The following is a 13973-nucleotide window of genomic DNA, read 5'->3' as shown; positions in this document are numbered from 1 at the left end:
CCGTGTACCAACACAGTGGGAACCAGGAGTCCCACGAAGCAGGAGGTTTGTTCCCAAGCAAACAGACCAAAGCAAACACGCACAGGCCCCCTCAGATCCCAGGATCGGGCTCGGGAACTGCTGCCTTTGCCGAGCTTTCCTCTGGCTCTGGCAGTGGTGCCATCCCGGTGGGGAGCATCCCAGGGGGAACCACAGCAGTTCCCTCGCTGCCCTCAGATGTGACAGCCCAGATTTGCTGTCACCTCCAGCCCACCACACCCTGGTGTGGCAGGACCGTGCCTGGGACGGCCGGGAACAGCTTCCTGGTGAATCACTGCTCCTTCCCAGCTTCCCACCCGCGTCCTCATTAGCGCAGGGAGCCGAGAGCAGCCCCGGGGAGCAGCTGCAGGGGCGACGCGAGGAATGTGCTGAGGGAAACCAGAGGGAGCTGAGAACCCCTCACAGCCACCCAGCCGGAGCCTCGGAGTCTCCCGGGGTGGCTCAGGGCCAGTGTGGGGACAGGACACACCCCCTGTGTCACCAAACAGCCCCGGCCGTGTCCCCTGTCCCCCTCCCACAGCCACCCCCGCAGCGCCACGGGCTGGTTCAGCAGCTCTGCAGAACGAGATCATCCCCTGAATGAAGTTTAGTCACCGTGGGATGTTTCCAATTGGAAATCAGGACAGTTCCAGGCTGAACGTGCGCCAGCCTTCCACTTCCCAGAAATCCCATTTGCAAGCAGCCTGTTGCCAGTTCCCCCTTCCTTCTCCCCCAGCATCATGTAAATAAATGTGGTCCCAGCCCTCCCTGCGCCCTGAAGGAGCTGCAGCCCTCGGGATCTGCCGTGCCCGGGGAGGGAAGCTGGAAGGACGGGATCCCTAAGCCAGGCTGGCGCTGGAGCTGGGCCAGTCCCAGCCTGGAGAGAGCTCTGGGTGATGCCTTTGCCAGCCTGGATGAGCCCCTTGGGATGGTCACAGGATCCCCCCAAGGACACTCACAGGCAGTCAGGACCAAGGAGCTGCAGGAGAGGACCAGGCACAATGGCTGCCCCCCACAAGGAGCTGGTTTGCTCAGCACTGGGAAGAGCCAGAGGCTTGTCCCGAGTTTCCAGAGGGCACAGATGGGACGATACCTGCGGAGCAGTCGGGTGCTGGAGAGGTGGGAGATCACTCCTGCTTTTCTGTGGGCTTGGGTCTGGCAGGATGCTCCACGTGCGTGGAGACCAGTGTCCCCAGCCCAGTGTGACCCAGAAGTCACTGGGAATCAAGGGAATGAACAAGGGAATGTGATCACAAACCTCAACTCCTCAGGAAACCGACAACTGGGAAAAGCCATCCATGCACTCGGCTTGTCCTGGTGCCTTTTCCCTCCCCCTCCCCCCTTTTCCTGTCCCAGCAGGATGGAGCAATCCCCTTGTGGGGACAACAGAGGTGACACCTCAGCTCTGTGCTACACTGGGCACCTCTAGAAGCTGCTGAAGGTCCCTCCTTGTCACCAAATAATTTGTGGCCCTGTGGCACTGGGATGGAGCGAAGGGCACACTGCTGGGAGGAGGGAGCCCAGCTCCTCACCCACCATCGACGGAGCAGTAGGGGAGGGGACAACAGGATGGTGCCAGGACCAGGCTCAGCTTCAAACCCACCACCCTGTCAGCACTGCAGAGCAGTGGGGAGCTCATTCCCACCTCCTGGGCATCCCTGTGGATGCCTGGGAGCAGTGGGATGGAAACCAGAGACGAGGGTCACTTCAAAAGGGCCTTTCTAAAACATCCCCTTAAACGGAACAAAGCAGGTGACACAGCTGTGCCTCTCCCCTGAGAGGTGATTTCAAGCAGCACTTCCAGGAGATCACAGCTGGAATCTGCAGGAGATTCCCAACCAGCTCACTAAGGACAGGGACAGCAGCTCCCACATGTTTCAGAGGCAGCCCCTGGCACAGGGCACAGGGAGAACCCCCCAGCCACGGCCCACAGGGTGGGCAGGATCCCTCCTGCATCCCGGCTGGGAGCAGAGCTCTGTGCAGGCACTGCCTCTGCCCCACTCCTGGCCATGCCAGCCTTACCGTGCTGCCACACCTTCCCTGCAGCTCCTGCCGGGAGTTCAGCTCCCAGCAGAGCCCAGCCAGCCTTTCCCGTGCGCCACGGCCGTGCCCGTGCCCGGTGTGCCGTGCCACCTGCCCAGGGGAAGGGTGGAAGGGCCTCTCCCACGCTGACATCCGGGGCCGTGTTCCCTCCCCACGAGCCCTCCCCGTGGCGAGCGGCTCCCAAACCCGACCCTTGGCCACCCTGGCGCCGCACAAACCTCTCCAGCACCTCCAGCCCTCGGAGTCTCCGTCCATCCCTCCAATCCCCTCCTCAATCCCACCACAGGCTGCGAGGACGGAGCAGCCACAGCTGGCCCAGCCTACCTGCTGCCCGTGGGGAGGGCGGTGGGTCGGTGCCAAGGCCGGAGCCCCCGGCACTGGTGGGGAAGGAAGGGGGAGAAGCGTCGCTCGCCTCCGGGATCCTCCGGGATCCTCCGGGATCCGCCGCGTCCGAGCGCGGCAGGAACGGGCCCGGCTGATAAACGAGGGCTGAAACCTGAACCTGTAGGTTGGCTCCTTCCTATATAAACACACACACACCCCCGTGTGCGCTGCCTCTCACGCCACTCCCGCTGCTCCCGGCCACGCCAGGCGCTGCCAGCGCTCCGGCGGCACCGGCCGTGCTGCCCGAGCCCCCCCCGCCGCCCGGCCCGGCCCCCCCTGGGCTGGCAGCGGCTCAAGGTGAAGCCCGACACTGGTTTGGGTCGTGCTCCAGGTGCATTTTAACTTCCCAGTTCAAAAACTTCAGGCAGTGGGAGCGGGCTCTGCACTTTGGGAAAGGGGGGAGGGACCCACCGGCGGGCACCGGATGGGCACCACCTTCCTGGCGATATGGGAACAAACTGGCAATGTGGGAAAAGCAAATAGTGCAGTTTTTAACCTCGTAAAACAGGCGGGAAGGGCTCAGCACCCCCCGGGATCAGGTGACTTGGTCACCTGTGGTCATGGAAAACTTCCCCCTCACCCGGCAGTGATGGGAACTGAGGGCACCCAGGGCGGTGGGAGCCCGTTGCCATCCCAGTGGGACCCTCCACTCGCCAGGGACTTGCTGGCTGAGAGCCAGGCTGTGGCCACACTGTGCCACCCCAGGACTTCCTCGTGCCACTGCAGGACTTCCTGGGGTGGAAGGGCTTCCCGTGCTTCCTCCAGCGGGTCAAAACACCCCGAAAGACAAACTCCTGCCCTGTTTTTCCCAGTTCTCCGGGCTCAGCCCAGAACCGGGGTGGCCACATACCAGGACAAAGGCTGGGCTCTGCTGCCGTGGCCATGTGGTGTGTCCTGCTCAGGGACACAGGGACAGTCCCAGGCATCGCCCATGGTAAAGGGGAGTCCCAAAACTGCTTCCCTGGCTGGGGTTGAAGCTGCTCCGTGGCAGGGAGAGGATCCCAGTGGGCACATCCGTGGGGTCCTCTCCATCCTGCGGCCGCGTCTCTGCACTGGGGAGCTCGGGGGGGAGAAGGGGCAGTTTGTGTTCCCGGTGCTCTCGGGGCTGGATCCGGCCAAGGAGCCTCCATGTGGGGTGTGGGGAGCCCCGCAGTGCTCGGAGCCAGCTCCCAGCTCCCCGCCCCGGTTGCACAAGTGGCCCTGGGGCGCACAAACAATCCCAGCCTGTTTACGAGCAGCAGCATCGCCCCAGCCACCTGCCTGCCGAGCTCCCGGCCCTGCCTCATCACGGGGAGGCACAGCAGGAGCTCCTGGGGCACCCCCTGCCATCCATTCCCCCCTGGGCAGGGCCACCAGCTGCCCCCAGAGCCCCTACGGACACGGCACCGCGGCGCAGGGCAGGGGGACCCTTCCCACGGGGCACCTGCAGGGTGGGTCCAGCCCCTGCAGCCCCCTGACCCCCAGCATACCATGAGGGTAATTTGGAAGAGCAAATTTGCCTTTGGAGAGGCTGGATTGACTGGGGATGAGGGGGTGAGGCAGCCTCGGGCAGGGATTTCCTCCCCAGGGCCACCCCGAGGGACTTTGGCCCCCCGGGACAGCACTCACTGCATGCCCTGTGAGCACTGGGCAGTGCTTGGGTACAGACAGTCCCCCTCTCCAGCTCCTCTGGTCACACCAACACGGCCCCACAGCAACCAAAATCATCATCTTCCAGCAACACATAAATCCCTGGGAATGGAGCAGAGACCACTGACGTGGTCCAGGCACAGAGTGAGATTTTGGGGGTCAGGGCTGAAGCTGGGGCTCCTCCTCGGGTGTTCTGAATCCAGCTCTTCTACTTAAGCACCTAGATGAGCCCACAGCCACCAAGTTGGCCTAAAAATGGATTTTTGTCCACTTTGTTTAGCCTACAGAGAAGAAGGGACGGGGTCAAACCTGACAGGCTGTTCCCAGCCCCGGTTCCTGCACCATCAGAGCAAGGGAAGGAGCCTCCTCTGCCTGCCTGTGGGAGCTCAGAGGCTGCAGGAGGGGCTGCTCTGTGTCCCACCCTCACACACTGAGCTTTTGGGGAGCCACAGAGGGACCCTCCACCCCTGAGCGCGGGGTTTATCCCCCCCAGCACATCCCTGCTGCCCAGGGGGCCCCAGTACTGGGACATGGAGCATCTCCCCCCAAACAACCCGCGCCTGAACCCAAGGTCCTGCTTATCTGCAGCACAAGCATGTCTGGTGATAAGCCCAGGGATAAGATAAGGCCCCAGGCAGCCTTGCTGATACCACAAACCCTTCCTCCAGCCCTGCACCCCAAGGCTGAGGGGTGCAGCACACCCCAAATACCCCCCCAGCACCCCCCTCCTACAACCTCTCACCCTGAGGAGCTTTAAAAGATTCATTACATTCCCCACTGCTTGTTGTTCCCAAATCAGACAAGCCACTTGATTCAGGGGAAAGGGGAAAAATTAATTTAAAAAAACTTCCCAAAAAAACCCAGAAACACCAAAAACATGCAACAGAGCAAATGATTTGTCAGGAGAACCCTGGCAGCACGGGGGCGAGGGGGGGCACCCCCAGCCCGGCGTCGTTAGGGCCGCCATAAAAACCGGAATTGCTGATCATTGCTGCTCAGCCGAGCTGAAAGGAGAGCTGTGCCCAGGAAAACAAACCCCCGGGAGCGAGCAAGGGGCACGTGGACTTCACCCGGGGCTGGCACACACACCTGAGCCTTCCTCTTCCTTTCTCCTCCTCCTCCTCGCTGCCTCTCACCACATTTGGGGCTGAGCATCCCCCGAGGGGTGACAGCACATCCCAGGGCAGGAGGATGGAAACCCACCCCGGGGAGGGCAGAGCAGCTCCCGGGGTCACCCCAAAAGAGGGGCTCTGCTCTGGTGCCCGTCCCCTTCTCCTTCCCAGGCAAACTCGGTGTTACCCCATCCGTTCCCAGGATCTCCACACGGGACCTGCCAGTGCGTGGGCATCCCCACCCCCGGCAGAGCCAGCCTGGCCTTTAAAATAGGAGGATTAAGGGAGAAAAAAAAAAAAAAGACCAAAAGAGCCCCCTCGACGCGTGTTTGCCTCCCAGCATCCGTGCCAGGCTAAAAATACCTGGCACTCTCTGTTCCGCCGCGGGGTGGAGGGGGATTGAACGGGATTGGAGGTCGGGAGAGGAGCGGGGCACCCGCTCGGTGGCACGGGGGGACACGGGGTCAGGGTGGGGTGGCTGTTCCCCTGGGGCGGCACGGGAGGAGGGCACGGGGGCCACGGGTCAGGCAAACGGGACCGTGCCAGCGGGGCGACCGTGCCAGTGGGGCGACCGTGCCAGCGGGGTGACCGTGCCAGCGGGGACGAGCGGGGGCGAGGCAAGAGGAAATCCCCAAAGAGCCCCGGAGGCAGCGGGGCGGGTGCCAGGAGGGAGTGAAAGGCAGCGCTGAGAGGAGCCGGGGCAGGCTGCCAGGCTGGCACGGGCACTGCGGGCACACGCCACCGCCCGGTGCCCCCAGTGCCACCCGCTGGGAGGGGACGAACGCGGAGGAGACCCCTCTGCGGACATCCCGCCCCAGATCTCTCCATCCCGCTCGCAGGAGCCAGCACAGACCCCGCGGAGGGGGCCGGGGCTCGGGGGGCCACCCTGGGGGGCTGCGGGGAGCGGCGCGGGGCAGGGGAAGCCCTCTGAAGCGCAGACGCGCCGCAGGACTGCTGCCTCATTAGAGAGCAATTACCGACTAATTATATGATGGCAACACCCAAACCCGATCAGGAAATGGGGCTGCTGGGTGCCAGGGAGGGCACGTGTGCACAGGCACACCCCCTGCCCCCCGAAACCTCGGGAGCTCTCTGGAGCAGGGGTGGGACACGTCAGACGGAGGCACAGGAGGTCACGGGCTCTAATTCCCACTGGGCTGGCTCCGTGCCTCAGTTTCCCTATTTAAGGCATCCTGCTCCCTGCTTCTGCCCTAGGGCATCCAACAGCACCAACCTTCCCCTGCACCCCAAAACCACCGACAGTGGCTCTGCCTCACTGAAGAGCACCAGAGCACCCCCATCCCGCCAGCCCCATCCCACCACCCTCGCCCTGGCGTCCCAGGATGCCCCCACGGGAATGGGAATTGGGGTCTGTTCTGCTCTGCTGCCCATGAGCACCCTCCTGGGAGCCTGAGCCTGCTCCCACCAGAGCCAGGGCTTGGTGGCACCTGGACAGGGGCCACCCTGTCACCCCAGGGACAGGACAGCCCTGCTTTTGGTCACCCCGAACCCCGTGAGCCTGTGCCAGGACAGCTCCTGGGGGCAGGTGAACTTTACCCGCATAAATAACATTCCTGCCGGCTCCTGGTTATCTGTGGTGGGCCAGCGTGGGCCTGTCCACAGCCAGGGAGGCCACCAAGGACACTGGGGAAGGGGACAGATGGCTGGGAGCCAGTGGTCAGGGGCAGGAGCCAGACCATTCCCCCTGGCACCCATCCCTGTGCCCCGTGTCCATCCCACACCGCCCATCCCGGGAGGCCCTCAGGGGGACGTTTTGCCCCCGGAGCCCCCCCCCGGCCACGGGGACAAGGTCACACCAATAACAGCTGGCAGGGAGGAGCTGCAGGAGGACGGGGAGCAGCAGCACTGGCGGCTGGTGAAGGGCCTGGCATCTCCGGGCACACGGGGAGAGACGGGAAACGAGCTCTTTCCTCCCCTCCGGGAACTCATCACCGCGACTGCAGCTGAGTGTGGGAGCCCCGAGGCCCGGCAGTTTGCACGTAGCTCCCGAATCCCTCATCTCCCTGACAGGAGGGAGAGCAGCCGGAGCTCCGGGCGGCCCCGGGAAAGGTCACTGCCTTTGCACATCCGCAAAACAGGCGTTTAAAAACGACGACAAAAAAGGAGGGGGGGGAAAAACAAAAATCCCCCTGTGCTCGCGTGGCAGAGCCGGCAAAGAAGATCGGCCCAGCTGAGGAGCCAGGGAACACCCCCCCAGCCCTGGGACCCCCCCAGCCCCCCGGATCTGGCACACTGGCACCAGGCAGTTGGCTCCAAAACAATCCCACAGAGGCAGATTTCTATCTCCTGATTTGCCTGAGCTTTCTGGGCCCTGAGGGTGCAATCGCCTCTTCAAATTCTCCGGAAGAATAAAGGCTGGAAAATTAGTTTCAGTACAGGCGGCTGAGAGACGGGAGTTTGGGGGTCCTCCTGACCCCCCTCGAGTATCACCCTGCAAAGGGGGAGCAGAGCTGAGCCCCTGGGGTGCGGGTCCTGGCTGTGGGACCCCTGAGGACATGGGGGACACGGGGAAAGTGATGGTGACTCCAGGGAGTGTGAGGACGTGGGTGAAAAGGAAGAGCAGGATGTGAAGTGGGAGCTGAGCTGCCCCTGGATGTGCTCTCAGTGTGTCAGGGATGCAGAGCTGTCCAATTCCAGCCATGGAATTCCAGCGTGGTCTGGCTGCCTCATCCTGCACCTGCCTGCTGGGTCCTGAGACACACAAAGTCACAACCCTGCCACTGCCAAAGGGTTTTCCACTGCTGGAAGTAGATCCCTGCACAGCCAGGGAGGAGGGGGATTCACCTCCTGTAACTGCAGAGCGGGACAGAGGTGGCGGAGCCCTTGGAACCCGCTCAGCCCTGGTTGCCATCAGCCCTGGATCCCTGGATCCCTGGCACCGCAGCACCCATCACCTGCCACGGCTCAGTGCCCACCACGGAGGGTCCCAGACCTCCCACCCTGACCCTTCAAACCCTCCTGGGTGCCCAGCCCAGGCTGGGGGTGTGCAGCTGCCAGGGGCAGTGCCAGCGGGGTGGAGTTTTCCAGCTGTTTCCCCTGAGGATGCTGTGCCCACCCCCCCCATCCTCACCTGGCACGGAGCACAGTCCCCAGCGCCCACCGCATGGCCCGGGCGTGTAGCAGCTCCATTCTGCAGGTGCCTGGGGATGAGGGATGAGCACAGGGCTCATCCCCCGGCTGCTGTGGGACCGGCCCAGCAGGGCTGGCAGGCGGCCGGTGCTGCCAGACTGGTCCTGGCTGTTCTGCCGGGAGCCCGACCCACGGCACAGCATTCCCGACTCTCCGGGACAGCACAGGGAGAGGCCTCTCCCGCTCAGCCCAGCCGCTGACACCCGTGCTGGTGCTCCCACCGCGCCACAGAGGCATCCAGCAGCCACACACCTCTCCCCAGCACGGTGCCCTTCCCTGGGTGCGAGGTCCAGGCCTCGGTGCCGCCGAGCTGCCGGAGCCGCTGCCGGCGTTACGTAAGGAATGCTGAGAGTGGAGCGCCGGCTCCGTGTTCCCCGTGGCTGCAGGCAGGAGGAGAGCAACAACAGCCTCTCGCTGCTCAGCAGGAACACACGGCCCTGCCGCCAGCGGCAGCGGCAGGAACACGGGTGCTGGAGCAGCGGGAGGATGAGGGAGGATGTGGGAAGGAGCAGGAGGATGCGGGAGGATTCTCTCTGCTCAGTCGCCGCCACGACAAGCCCAGTCCCAGTCCCCAGCTCCAGTCACCCAGGGACGTGGACACGAGCGTGGGGAGGGATGGTACATGGGATGCTGAGCCCTCCTCGGCCGGATCCTGCCTCCCTGCTCCGAGAACAAAGGGCTGCGCTGAAAGGCTCCGGCGGCCGCGGAATCACCGGTGGGACTCGGGGGCTCGGAGCAGCTGCACAGCCACCATGTCCCCCAGCGCAGGGGTGGGAGCTCCTCTGATCCTCTGGGGCTCTGAGAAACCTCCAGGCTGCCCCAGTGTGCCAGGCTGGAGCAGCCGGGGAGATGGATTAGTGGGACACGGCCGGGGGGGACCATGGACACAGCACAGGGGAGGGATCAGGAACATGGCACAGGGGGGATCACCAGTGTGCCCAGAGGGATCAGGAACATGGCACGAGGGGATCATGGAAATGGCACAGGGGGATCATGGACACGGCCCAGAGGGATCATGGACATGGAACATCACCAACCCGCCGGCTGTTTGGAGAGGGGCATCTGTCACTAGGCAGCCATGCACACACAAAAGGCGTCTCATTATCCCCTAATTAGTGCCTTGCCAGCTCCTGCAATTAACACCCATGTGAGCGGCTGTTGTTGAGGTAAACAGAGGGTTAGAAGCACCCTGGAGAGCAGGGGGGGATCCTGGCAGGGTGCAGACCACCCATGGGCACACCCAGAGGGCAAGGAGACCCTCCTGCTGAGTCCAAAGGGTCCAACCAAACTCCCGAGCCCACCTGGTTGCTCCGGGAGAGCTGGATGGGGCTGGACAGGGCCCTCTCGACCTCAGTGAGAGTGTGGCAGTGGCAGGACCTTGCAAGGCCGGTGGCACTGCCCAGGGCATCCCAGAGCATCACCAGCACCACACAGCAGGGAGCATCCGTGCTCCACGGGGAGAGGGGGAGAGACTCTCATAGGATCATAGTTAGGGTCAGAAAGCACCTTAAAGACCATCTTGTTCCACCTACTGCCATGGGCAGGGACACCTTCCACTAGACCAACTCCTGTCCAACCTGGCCTGGAACACTTCCAGGGATGGGGCAGCCACAGTTTCTCTGGGCAACCTGGGCCAGGGCCTCCCCACCCTCACAGGGAGGAACTTCATCCCAATATCCCACCTAACCCTGCCCTCTGGCCGTGGGAAGCCATTCCCCCTTGTCCTGTCACTCCAGGCCCCTGTCCAAGTCCCTCTCCAGCTCTCCTGGAGCCCCTTTAGGCACTGGAAGGGGTTCTAAGGTCTCTTCAGGCCGAACACCCCCAGCTCCCTCAGCCTGCCTCCAGAGCAGAGCTGTTCCAGCCCTTGGAGCACCTCCGTGACCTCTGGACTCGCTCCAGCAGCTCCACTTTCTCCCAAAAATCAGCCCATGACTCAGGAGCAGCCAGGGTTGGACTCCAGGCTGCAGGTCCTGCCCCAGAGGTGGCCAAGCCACACGTCCTGGTGCCCAGCCCACGCTGGCCAGGTGTTTATCCCAGTCCTCTCCCTTGGAAACATCAAAGGAGTCACCCAGGTCTTAAATGGCCTTTCTCTGCCTGACCCAGAAACAGGGATCAAGAGCTGCCTCATCCCTTAATTGAGAAGTTGGTGACTTTGAATCTTTATTAAAGAGCTTTAGCGAATTCACAGATTAAGGGCACAACCGGCCACTGCCACCATCCAACCTGATTCCCTGGATCCAACCTGATTCCCTGCATGCCAGGGCCGGAGCCACCTCACCCCGCAGCCGCTGCTGGGGAGCCCTCACCGGGCTCCAAACAGGCTTGGAATGGGCTCCCTGTGCTGCTGCCACCGAGTGAAAACTGAAACCAAACCCAATCCACGCTGAAAAACAACAGCCTGCCTGCACTGAACAACCCATTCCCAGGGCGTTTTCCAGCTTGGGATGGTGGAAGGAGCAGGCAGGGCTGGGAGGTGGGACACAACACACATCCCCCCTCCCTCTCTCTGCAGGTTTCCGTCTGCCTGTGCCACATGCAGGGGGCTGCTCTCCCGCAGCGCCAGGAAAACAGGGATGTGTGGGAGCAGAGGGCTGGCGGGGCACGAGGCACCCACCTCCCCGTGGGGCAGCGGGCAGGGGCTGCCTGAGGAGCAGGACTTCCCTGGGTGGGTGTAGGGCTGAGAATCCCGGGGAGGAAGGAGGCTGGAGAGGAGACAGCACATTCCTCAACGCACTGTTCCTGCCTGCTGCGGATTATCATGTTTCCAGCTAAGGAAAACAGGAGTGGGGGATGCTACTACCGACGCCTGGGAGAGAGAGAGGAGCAGCGGCGGAGCCGGGGCCGCGCTTTCCCCGCCAGCCTGCAAAGCCGGCCAGGAGAAATCCCCGGCCCGGCTGGTTCCCGGGGGCACAGATGGAGCAGGAGACAACCCACGGCCCTGCCCGGCTGCGACGGGTTCAAAAGGCCTCGGGGGGATTAAACCCCTCGCTGCCCATCTGGGGTGGTGTTTGTGCCCGATGCCAGGCCTGGCTGCGGGGCGGGGGTGTGAACACACACGTGGGAAAACACACACAGTGAAAACACACACACACAGTGAAAACACACACACACAGTGAAAACACACACACACAGGCACGGTGACCCCCGGCCAGGGCGATGCTGGTGTCCCCTCCCCATGGCAGGGAGCAGCCACTGGTCACAGTCACGGTCACTGGTGCCCTCACAGCAGTTGGCACCCAGCACAGCCGCCTCGCCCCGGCAGTGCCAGCCATGGAGCTCACCCTCCTGCCCATCCCTCCTCTCCCTCATCCTCGCCAGCCCAGCGGCTGCTCCCGCCTGTTTCTATGGGAACTCAGCAGGAAAACACGGTTCCCAGCAAGGCCAGCGCCGGCCCGGTGCCAGGCGTCACCCTGTCACCGCATCTGCCAGGGGGGACCCCTGTGCCAGGCCCTGCCTGGGAAGGCAGGGACCCCTCCCCATAGCCCCTCTCCCTGACTGATGGGGCACGGGGGGCCCAGTGCAGCGGGAGGGGGTCCAGGGCCTGCCGAGGTCCCCGGCATGGGCTGGGGGTGCAGAGGCTGCTCCCCTGGCAGGCTCTGCCCGGGGCACACACAGCCAGGCCGGAGGGGCCTGGCATTGTGCTTCCCATGGGATTTTTAGCAGATGCCCAGGAATTCTAATGCCTCGGCCACTTCTTCCTCTCTGGGAGTCCTAATCCTGGGTCTGGGTCCCTGAGGGGGTGGCTCGGGGTGGGTGACAGCACTGGGTGTCCCCAAAGCCACAGCCCTGCCAGGGAGGAGGGAAAGAGCTCCCTTGGGAAGCCCCGTCCTCCCTCGGCAGAGCAAAGGGGACAAGAGGGACCGGCACAGGTTGGAGCAGGACAGGAGCTCTCCTTCCCGATGAGGTAATGCCAGCGGGGCTCAGGGGAGGGAACGGGAGCAGCCACACGCACACGGAACCCGGTGAGCGCACACGTGAGCACACGCGTGTGCACGGCCCTGCACCGCGGGACGAGCCGGGGACTTGGAGCCAGGGATGCAGAGTGGGATGCACGATGGGATTCGCAACGGGATGCGCCGTGGGATGCACAGGGGGATGCACAGCGGGGATGCAAACGCTCCTGACGCGCAGAAGTGGGAGAAGCCGCCGGGTGCTGCCGATTCCGGCTGCAGAGCCGCGCGGCGCCGCAGCCTCGCCTGCCCGGGGGGACCATTCCGGCAGCAAATGCCACCCCGGCTCCCTCCCCTCCCGGCCTCCCCGCTCCCCTCCTCACCCCGGGATGGCCACGCACACCCCCCTTTTGCAGCTCCCCTCTCACCTCCCCGCACGCAGGGATTACGGAGCGGCTCCCGCGGCCATCTGGAGCGGGGGCTCGGCCCCCCCTGCACCCAAGGGACCGCGGCACGTCACGGGGGGATGGCGGGGCCAGGTGGATCACACCGAGCACGGGACTCAGCCCTCCCACTCCGCAGCCCTCGGAGGGTGGCAAAGACCCCGCACAGAGGTGATGGAGGGGCCGTCCCCCCTCCCATCGTGCACGGGGGTCCCGCGGCCGGCGCTGGGGTCCCCCCGAGCCCCGCGGGAGGGCGGCCGGTCCAGCCCCTTCCGCTGGGGTTTAATAGACTCGTGGCGTATTAACATGCCCCATCATGTGATGAATCAGCCCCTGTTCCCTCAGATCTCGCAGCGGCGCAACAAAGCTGCGATTGAGGGCTCAGGGCAGCGGCTGCGGCTCGCGCGTCTCCGGCACCGCCAGACACCCGGGGCAGGGGGGCCCGGGAGCCCCCCACGACGCAGCAGCGCAGCCCTTCCTCCCCACCGAGGAGGAGGAGGAGGACGGCTCTGCGCTCTCGGCAGGCAGTGAGACGAGCCGCGAAGCCAAGGGAAGGTCTCGGATCCCCGGGAAGCGCCAGACGCGACATCTCGGCTCCATCCATCACATCCCGTCCCGTGCCCGCAGCAAAGTGCCCGGCGCGGGGGTCCGGCCGCGCACGCGGGGCTGGGGGGTCTGGCCCATCTGAGCCCCCCCCCGGCACCAGCCCGGGGTTTAGGGGTGCTAAAACAGTGCCCCAAGGGACAGGTCCTGTCCAAACACTGTTCTGCCCGTGTGTGGAGCCGGGTCCAAGCCTGGGGGTCTCAGCCTGAGGGGTCCAAACCGAGGGGGTCCCAGCCCGCAGCTGGGGGGGTCCGGGGGCACAAACCAGCACGCAGCACACAAACACACGGCGGGGACAGCTCGGGGGGGTCCCCACTTCTCACCGAAAGCTCGACAGGAGGAGCAGGGGGTGCAGGGGGACCCTGGGGGGCGCAGGGGGTGCTGACCCCCACAGCGCACCCTGCTCTGCCCACGGGGCCGGAGCACAGACACCCCCCTTTTCCCAAGAGAGCCCCCCCTGCCCAGCTCGCTCCCCCCCACGCGATGAGGGGATGCGCTGCCGCTCCGCGCCCCCCCTGCAGCGCCCGGGAGGAGGAGGAGGAGGAGGAAGAGGAGGAGGAGGAGGAAGGAAGGGAGCTGCGCCGGAGGCACTCACCGTGCGGGGCGGGCAGCGGCCGGTCCCCCCGCGCTGCCTACGGGCGCAGCATCCTCCCGGCCACCCCGAGCCCGAGCCCGAGCCGGAGCGGGAGCCGGAGCCGCAG

At 64.5% G+C, this 13973-nt stretch overlaps 1 protein-coding gene across 2 annotated transcripts in view; it reads right to left on the bottom strand.

Annotated features, from left to right (window-relative positions):
• The window catches only part of PLEKHA6 (pleckstrin homology domain containing A6), a 43397-nt gene extending 29424 nt beyond the window's left edge, over nt 1-13973 (bottom strand). The window contains exon 1 of one of the 2 annotated variants that reach the window (XM_027746968.2): nt 13868-13973. The gene's annotated coding sequence lies outside the window, so the exon portion shown is untranslated. Of the gene's footprint in view, nt 1-12654; nt 12865-13867 lie in introns of those variants that run through there. The other variant, XM_027746971.2, reaches the window with a different exon arrangement.

The sequence above is a fragment of the Pipra filicauda genome, unplaced genomic scaffold, assembly GCF_003945595.2.
Source record: "Pipra filicauda isolate LSUMZ 115617 unplaced genomic scaffold, ASM394559v2 scaffold264_size1072897_pilon, whole genome shotgun sequence".
Lineage (NCBI taxonomy): Eukaryota > Metazoa > Chordata > Aves > Passeriformes > Pipridae > Pipra > Pipra filicauda.
This window is presented reverse-complemented; position numbering and strand designations above follow the sequence as displayed.